This window comes from Tenrec ecaudatus, chromosome 14 (genome assembly GCF_050624435.1).
Source record: "Tenrec ecaudatus isolate mTenEca1 chromosome 14, mTenEca1.hap1, whole genome shotgun sequence".
Taxonomy (NCBI): Eukaryota; Metazoa; Chordata; class Mammalia; order Afrosoricida; family Tenrecidae; genus Tenrec; species Tenrec ecaudatus.
The window spans coordinates 53,337,293-53,347,078 of record NC_134543.1 but is presented as its reverse complement, the minus strand read 5'-3'; positions in this window follow the sequence as shown (position 1 = coordinate 53,347,078).

Genomic DNA, 9,786 nt, shown 5'->3' with positions numbered 1-9,786 from the left:
TATGATTGCCTCATCCTCTGTCCCCATTGTCGAAAAACATGGTCTTGCCGTGGCCCGTGTCCTTTTACTTCCCTATCTTCTCATTGAGTATTTTGACTCCTCTGATAGTCTTACCTCCACCTGTATTCTAATGATCTTTAAACATAGCTCCAATCCTGAGCCTTCACTTGAGTTTTGAACTTACATCCAACTCCCTGCTGAGCATTCCAATGAGACAGATAATCCACAAAACCAAAACACACTGCCATCAAGTTGATTCTGACTCATAGAGCACTCTAGAACAGAGTGAAACTGCCCTGGTGGGTTGCTCAGACAGTAGATCTCTACAGCAGTAGAAAGCCTCAGTTTTCTTCCTCTGAGCGGCTTGGTGGTTTCAAATTGTTGAATTTGGTTAGCAGCCCACCTCGCCAGCAGAGCTCCTTGGGATGATCCACAGGCACGTTAAATCTACATCTATGACCAGTAAATCTGTTACTCAGAAGTTCTGAGTTTTCAGTGTCAGTTTACAGCGATATCTCTTGATTATGATTCTTTGTTGCCATTGCCCTCTCTCAGGCCCTCACCATTTCTCACTTTCTATTGGTTTTGTGGCAAAAACGATATCTTACCTGCCCTCACACTTATTCCCAACCTTCTCATCTCTAGCCTGCAGTTACCATAGAAGTAAAACATGTATTGCTTTCCCGGCTTCCTTTGAAGTAGAGGTGACCATCTGGTGTAGTCCTAACTAAGTACCAGAAGCCTGCTGAAAATGTGATGGTTCCAGGGAGGGCTTTTACTGTGGCGGTTCTAGGGGTTAGCAGTGCCACTCTTATTGCATTAATCATTGGTATGAACTTTTGAGATTGGCCAGCCACTAGCCATGAGGCAACTACCAGGAGAAGAAAACCCAGCATGCTAAGCATCATGGAGTAAAAAGGTAGAAGAAGGATTAGTGTCTGAGCAGTCAGAAACTCTCTACCTCCAGATTCGTACTATATGACAAAGCAAACCCTATTTGCTGAAGCCACTGCTACATGCCATGATGCCTATTTTAACTATTCTAGACTTTCCCTAAATCCTTTCTCTACATATGTCTAAAACACAAAGCTGACCATCGCGTGTCCAGGCCTATGGTGGAGCTCTCTCATCTTGAAACCAAAAAATTACACTCACTGTCAACAACTTGTCACATAATGGCCCTACATGACAGGGTACAACTGTTCAGCAGAGCTGGGACAGTCATCATTGGCTTGGCTGCTATGTGTCATCTCCTGCCATTTCCTGCCTTAGCTCTTTCGCAATCCTGGAATGTTTATATTGCTGATCCCCACAGGCAATAAGCTCCTGGCATATCCCTACTCATGCTGTAACACCTTCCCATCTTCCCTTCATCTTATTTCCTTCAGTGTTCAGTTCAAACACTATGTCCCATGCCTGAGTCCCAGCTGCTGCAGAGAGCCTCTCTTCTGTGCCACTGTGACCATCTAGCACATCTTGCCGTAGCATCTTACTTACAGCTCTGGGATAACCTGTTCTTTCAACGGATTAAAAGGTGCTTCAAGGGTGGCCTATATGTAAAGATATACTGTGGTCTTTCTATTCTGTCTTACCTACTCAGTATTTCTGTTTCAGACTGCTTTTAGCATGAGGCAGAACAGAGGAAATGAGGAAGGGCCTTAATCTGTATACTTGGATAGTGCCACAGGGTCAATGGAGTGGAAACCAACTCTTGATGGCAGGGCTGCATCTTTCTCATTCCATATTTCATGGTTCTAGCACAGTACCCTGGTTACACACTGGGCTGGGAAACTCAAGGCCAGCGGTTTGAAATCACCAGCAACTCCAAGGGAGAAAAATAAGGCTTTCTACTTCTGCAAAGAGTTATCATCTTGCAAACCACAGAGGCCGCGCTATCCTGTCCTATAGGGTCGCTATGAGTCAGAATTTGCTCAATGGCAGTGAATCTGTTTAGTTGGAAGCACAGTAGTTGGTGTAAAGGGCTGCTGAGGAAACCTTTACTGATCTCAAATGAGGTAGAAAAAAAGATCTTTAGGGAACGCTTTCAAAGTTCCTGAACACTTTTTCCCCTGATAAACCACACCCGAATTCTTAACATATTAGGTACATTGTGGATTGTTTCTGGAAAAATAGGGCAGAAAAATGTGGCTTTTATGTCGGAAGGTGAAATACCTCCACTGCTGATTATATTTGAAGATGTTATTGCTAGTGACATTATTTTCCTCTGGAAAGAATGATGCATAAAAGTCACTATTGCTCTCTCCCCTCTTGTAACTCTTAATGAAAGCATAGGGCAGCCCACACAATTTAGCATGTAGTTAAATAACATCTGGATCAATCTTCTTCAAAAAGACTTCTTTCTCCACCCAGTCTATAAGTTCCTCCAAGATTCTACTGTTCACTTCCTTTAACACTCCCACTGCTACCTCCTAACACCATGTTGAGTAAAAAAGAACTGTTCAATTTCTAATGAGTTGAGTGGCTGCCCAAGAACGACGTCAGTGTGCCCTGTCTTCCTTGGGTCGGGGCTGTGTTTCTAGAGGCTGTTGCCCTTGGTGACATCTGTACTGCTTTCCAACATATTATGTGCTCTCAATCGAGGCACCTCATTTCTGTTGCACGTGACCCGCTGGTCATTGTTACTTATCCTCGAAGCTGTTGCATGAGTCATAAAATATGCTAATGAATCCAGTGAAAATAATGATAGCAAGCCTTAACGGAAACTTATCATGTACTAGACTCTGACTAAGAACTGTGTATCTATTATCCCTCTAATCCCAAGAACATGCCAAGTTTCCAACTAAAAAAATAGAGCTGAGAAGGATTGAGTCATTTCAACAATAGCCTACTCATCAAGGGTTGAAACTCGAATTTAGACCGAATCTGTCTGATGCTAAGACTCAAACTTTGAATCTCTCAACACGATCAGTGTGATCCTCTAGTCGACCAGTCCCCTTGCTCAGGAACCTAATTATAGTCTGTACCTCTAATTCTACCAACCTCGTGAAATTATTTAGTTCTAATATTTGCTATCATTTATAAAGACATAATTATATTGTTTTTTGAACACCTTCTCATGCATATCTGGAGAACTATAAATATTTCAACTTTGTAGAGAAAACATGATCCCTCTACTTAATACATCTGCAATCTAGATTTGGAGATGATAATAGCTATACTTTATTGAGCATTTATTATGCAATAGATACTTCGAAATATCATTTACATGGGGCGAGATCCAGATAGTACGGCAGGGGCCAGACCAAATCCAGGTAACCAACATATGGTAGCCAACTAAAAAGGAGGGTGGGAAAAAAAAGAAATGGGTAGCAGAGGAACAGGGCAATAACCCACCCAAGGGGAAGGTATTGTTTATATCTCCACAGGGAAAGAGGGACCAGACTTCAACCTGGTGCTCCAAGATGTGAATGCAGCATGCCGGCATGGCGTAGGGAACCAGTAGAGAGGTCTGAGGGGCCGACCCAAAAACCAACTACATGGACAGCTGCCCCTCCCACCAGAAGAATTTACTTCAGAGGAGAACACTGAAGGTACAGCTCAGGGAGATGGCCATGTCTGATCAGAACACACAGGAGCAAATGAAGGGGAAGGAAGAGAGAGTGGAGCACCTCCTGGCCCACCAAGCCTTGAGGACAATATCTCTGCTCAGAACAGCCAATGCACAGAGAGGACCATATGGCCGGCCCCACTAGGACACACAACATTCCTCACTAACCCAGAGGCCTACAGGGGACAAAAATGGAGACACAGTGTGGGAATTGCACCCGATCTGACCCCACTCCACCGAGGCAAAACACTAAGGGCGTGCAACAGAACAGCAAGAGGAGCAGAGCAAGGAAGTCCTAAGGGAATACCAAAAATAGATTATGGGGCCAGGGCGTGGCACCCCATCAGACACGACAAGAAACTGGCCTAGATTCCTATTTTGCATACTCCAGGTTCCACTTAGTAGTGAGTGTTCTCAGCTATTTTTGGTCTCATTTCAGATCATGCCCTAGGCTGATACTCGAAAAGCTCTTCACTGCCATGAAGTCAATTACAACTCACAACGCCTCTACAGAACAGGTTAGAATGACCTATTTGGATTTCCAAGACTATAACTCTTAATGGGAGGAGAGAGCCTCATCTGTCCCCTGTGTAAGCTGATCGCATGGTTTTATCACCAAAAATTAAAGCAGAAATCAGAAGCAAGCGTACTAACTATGAGAAAGATAAGTCACAGCACATATACCAAATGAAAATCACCAGTTAGAAAAAGTCACTGTGATACAGTATGTATAATATCAAACGTGCCATTTTAGCCATTTTTAAATGTCCAATTTAGTGTGTTAACTACATTCACAATGTTGGATAGCCATCATCATCTTTTCCAAAACTCTTCATCACTTTGGTTTTCAACTTTTATAGAGGGTATTGAGGAGAAAAATCAACTTGATATACATTGCGATATCTTTTTATAAAGCAATAATCCACTGCCACAATCAAAGAGAGCCTAGGGAGACATGGCAACTGAAACATGGTGAAGGACCACCAGGGGCTGTCCCAAGGGAATCTGAACAAAGTATCTAGCAATGCATCACCATTGCTTCACCAATTATGACTACTATATTCCTGCTCTAAGTCCCATATTTCCAGTATATCAGAGTCAAATCAAGCAATTTGGAATATCAAAATATGTCCTTTCCTCACTCAAAGGTTTTCTCCATTCTCCAGCATTCAAGATAATTGTTTCACGATCCAGGAACACAAGCATTAGTTAATTTTATCCTGACAGCAACTCTCAGGAGGATAATGTTATTATCCCATGGAACACTCATGAGCAGAGACTCAGAGAAAGTAATTTGGCTGCAGCTGAGATTTGAACCTGGGCAGGCTGACTCAAAAAACAGAGCATTTTACATCCTTAATTTAACATTGTAGGATATATCCTAGAACTTTAAAAATGTCTGCACTTTGCTCACCAAGTCTCCTTTGACAGTGTCATTGGGTAAAGTAGAGGGGAAGGGAAAAGGCAAAAGAGACGGACTGACACAGTGGCTATAACAGCAGACTCAAAATAAGAACTGTGAGGATGACCCAGGACCAGGAGCGGTTTGGTTCTGTTGCACATAGATAGGGTCGGAACCACACCGACAGTGCCTAACAACAATAACAACAGTGTCGTTTGTCTCCATCTTTAATTTTTATTCAGTGTATCAAATGTCAAGTGTACTGACAAACACGTGAGGTCGTGATACAGGAAGAATGCTGAGCTTATCTATCCTTGAACTTCATTATGGGTTTCATCTCATTGAATGCCAAACAACTTTCTTGTTTTTTCATAGATATACAGCATGTTAGAGCGGGAAAGGGCCTGGGAGATCCTGTAAGCTAACCCCCTCATTTTAGTGTGACAAAACTCTGGCTCAGAGATTCAGGTCACTTGTTCAAATATCACAGCACCAGCAGGAGCAGAAACAACTCTCTAGTTTCCTGGGCTAGCAACCATTGAGTGGACTTCCACCCTCTTCTGTCCCACATCATGTAAGGAATACAGAGAGGTGAAGCAGGAAGAGCATCCTCTCTAAGACCAGTTCAAGGCAGTAGTGATGCACTTTCTCAAGCTTTCTGGCCATTGTGGCTTCAGATGAAAAGTATATAGAAAAGACATTACAGATCGTGTTAGATGTGGGAGCGTTAGTAAGGTAGCGTGGATTTAGAGGCCTCCCTGTAGCTTCTGCTGGAAGCATCAGCAAGCCAAAGTAAAGAGACAAGTAGAAAACATCAAATAAGCAAAGAGCTAGCTTATCCATGTTATTTTCTGGCAGGGAGATAAAGGTAGTCTATTTTTTTTTAAAAGAGAGAAGTAATGCAATGAAAAAGCAAGTGGGGGAGGGCACTTCCTGCAGCTTAGACTCACTGAGTGTGTGTGTGCGTGTGTGCGCGCGTGTGTGTGTGGTCACTTCATTAAGAACATCTGGTGCATCATAACCATAACTTACATGCGGTGCCACTTGAAAGGCCTCTTTATACAGAACAATGTTTTAGACTCTTCTATTTATAAACCAAATTTGTCAAGTCTGAACCATTAACAATGAACCATATGAATAACTCACTAAGTCACTGTCATTGAATTAATTCTGTCCCATAGTACACCACCAGGATTCCTCCCAAATGACTAGGCTAGACTGCATTTGTGGGCTGAGTTGGAAAATGGATGTGTCCAAGGAAAGCTCAGCCCTCCAGCCCCAGGTTAGTGGATTTTACTGTGCTGTAACTTTTATCTCCTCCTCCTCCGTTCTACCTCCCAACCCACCATTACCCTTCCATGAGACAAACAAACTTAGGGTATAATATAATCAAATACAGTGTCTTTATTTTGCCCAATACCATGTTAATTACTTAGAGGTTGTTCTCACACTGCCCACCCAAGCATTGCCTTTCCCATTTTGGAGTCTAAGCAGACAGATTGCTGCTAGGATCCACAACATTATCAGAAAATAGAGAACCGTGTTGTAGCCCTAGAGAGTTTTTTAGTGTCACTGAATCAGATTGAGAAAGGGCCCAGCACAAGAGTATTTGGGTTATATGTTGGGTCACATGCAAGGTCAGCAGTTCAAAACCACCAGCTGCTCTGTGAGAGAAAGACAGGGCTTCCTACTTCCATAAAGAGTTACTGTCCTGGACACCCACAGGGACAGCTATTTTATGTCCAACAGGGTCTCTCTGAGTCAGAATCGACTGGATGGTAGTGAGGGAGGGAGAATAATGTGCCCTCAGAGTGCCTGGTGGATTTGAACCACTGACCTTTCAGCTAGCAGCCCAATGCTTAGTTCACTATGCAATCAGGGATCCTGTATGAGGGAGCTTCAGGGGTTTATTAAAAAATTTCATGATCTATTAATTGCAGTTTACCAATGATCGTTTTCAAGTCCCCTCATATATAATATTCCAGGTAACTCTCAAGGGACACAAAATTGGTAACAAGGCCTTATTTTTAGTCAGCTTTATTCATGCTTTCAATCAAAAGGAAGAAAGAGCAACAATAATTTAATATAAGCATGATCCACCAATTTTCCATGTTGGGCTGATAGATGGGTAGAAAAGGTAACTCTGTAGTATCGAGGGAGAATTATCAGGAGGTAAAGCCTCAATAAGCATCAACCACAATCTGTATCATCCTCTCATAAATAACCAAGTGTCGACATTCACATCACAAAACTTGCTTCTCTATGGAGAGCTCCACCCTCCACACGTAGCAAAAACATTAATTATGCTTAGAAACCTCTTTGTCAAATTAAAAATACTTACATTTAACTCCACCCAATAATGTTACAGGTTGACTTAAGACTTGTGGAGGTATTTTTTATTCTTCTTTATTTTCCTTTATAATAATGGTGGCATAAAGTATTTATCTTGATGAAATTTTGGATAATTTTCCTAAGCATAATGTTCTCTATTTTTTCCATGTTTGGAAGACTCGTGATTGTTTTTTTGTTTATTAAGATCATTTTATTCGGGGCTCTTACAGCCCTTAGAACATTCCATACATCAATTATATTAAGCATATTTGTACATAGGTTGCCATCATCATTTTCTAAACATTTACTTTCTATTTAAGCCCTTGGTAACAGCTCCTCTTTTTTCCCTCCCTCCCCGCCACTCCCACCCTCACGACTCCTTGATAAATGATAAATTATTATTATTTTCATATCTTACACCAACTACTGTCTCACTTCACCCATGTTTCTTTTGTTAGTCCTCCTGCTGGTGGTGGTGGGGTGGGGGAGTGTGGTTATGTGTCAGATCATTACGAGATCGGTTCCCCCTTCCTCCCCTCCTCCCCCCATCTTTCCCCTACTCCCATTTCTTTTCCTGAGGGCTTTATCTGACCTGGAGATATATATATATAATTAGTAGCAATTTTCTTTTGATAGCATGTTTTAAAAGTTATTTTAAAACTTATATAAAATTTACCTCTTTTGGGGTGTCAAGTTCTATGTGTTTTGACAAATGCTTAGAATTATGCAACTACCACTACAGTCAAGATACGGAGCAATTTCATTACCCCAAAATATACCCTGGTTTTTTAATCTCCGCACCTCACCACTGGTCCCCGGCTACCACTGTTCTGCTGTCCAACCCTATAGCTATGCCTTTTCTAGACTGCCTTATCCTTGGAATCAACTAGATTTTCCTGTCCAGTTTCTTTCTTTCCTTTAATTTTTGTTTGTTTTTGAGTCTGGTTTCTTTTACTTAGTACAATTCATTTTCTGGTTGGTCCCTTTTTTATTACCGAGTAATATTTCATTGTATGAATATACTAGAGATTTTCCATTTACCATATGAAGGGAGTTGATCAATTTCCACATGATAGTGAATTATGCATAAAGCAGCTACAAGCATTCATGTATAGATTTTTGTGAAAAATAAGTTTTCCTTTATCTGGATAAATACCTCACAGTTGAATTGCTGTGCACATTTCTGCCTATATTTTCCAGAGTGACTGTGCCCCTTTATATTCCCACCAGTAATGCATTAAGATCTGATTTCTCTGCATTCCTTCTGGCACTCAGTGCAGGAGAAAGGAGAGGCTTTCAACTGTGGTCAAGAGTTGTAGTCTCCAAAGCCCACAGAGGCAGCTCTAGCCTGTTCAACAGGGTTGCCATGAGTTCAAACCAACTCAATGGTAGTGAGTTTGAGCTTGTTGGGTTTTTTACTTTTAGTTTTGGGCACTATTTTGATAGCTATGTATTGGTATCTCTCTGTGATTTTAAGTGGTATTTCCTTATGCACTGGGCTCCCAACTGCCAGGTAAGCAGTTCGAAACCACCAGCTGCTCCACAGGGAAAAGACAAGGCTTTCTACTTCTGTAAAAAAAATTACCATCTCGTAGTGAATGTACAAATTCACTTTACACAATTGATTTATGTATGGACTGTGATAAAAGTTGTATGAGCCTCTAATAAAATGATTAAGAAAAAAGAAGATGATGGCGACAAATGTGCGAATGTGATTGACATAATGGATTTATGTATGGATTGTGATAAGAACTGTACAGGCCCTCAATAAAATAATTTTAAAAGAAAAAAAAATACTATTTTGTAAACTCATGGGGGCAGGTCTACCCTATCCTAGAGAGTCACTATGAATCAGAATCAACTGGATTGCAGAGTTTTTTTGGTTTTTTAAGTCACCTTTTCATGGACTTATATGCCATCTGAGGAGGACTTGAAACAATTGCTGGTGAATATCAAGGCATGTAGCCTCCAGTGTGGATGAAGCTGAATGTAAAGAGGACCAACCCTCCTTCACAACTGGACCAATAGGTAGCCTCACGATAAATGGGGGAAAGATTGAAGCTGTCAAGGATTTTGCTTGGATCCACAATCAATGTTCCAGGAAGCAGCAGTCAAGAGATAAAAAGGTGAGTTGCACTGGTTACCCACTGGACAAGACCTCTTTACAACATTGAGAGGCAAGGATAGTACTTTGAATACTAGGTGTGTCAGACCCATGCTATAGAATATTCTGTTGCATCATATGCCATGTGCATGTGAAAGCTGGGCATTGAGTAAGGAAGACCAAAGAAGAATGGATGCATTTGAATTGTGGTGCTGTAGAAGATATTGACAGTACCAAGGACAAGCAAGCTGTCTTGGAAGAAGTAAGGCCAGAGAGCTCCTTAGAGGCCAGGATGGCAAGGCTTCTTTTTACATGCTTTGGACATGTTGTCAGAAGAGACCAATCCCTAGAGAAGGGCATCATGCTTGGTAAAGTGGAAAA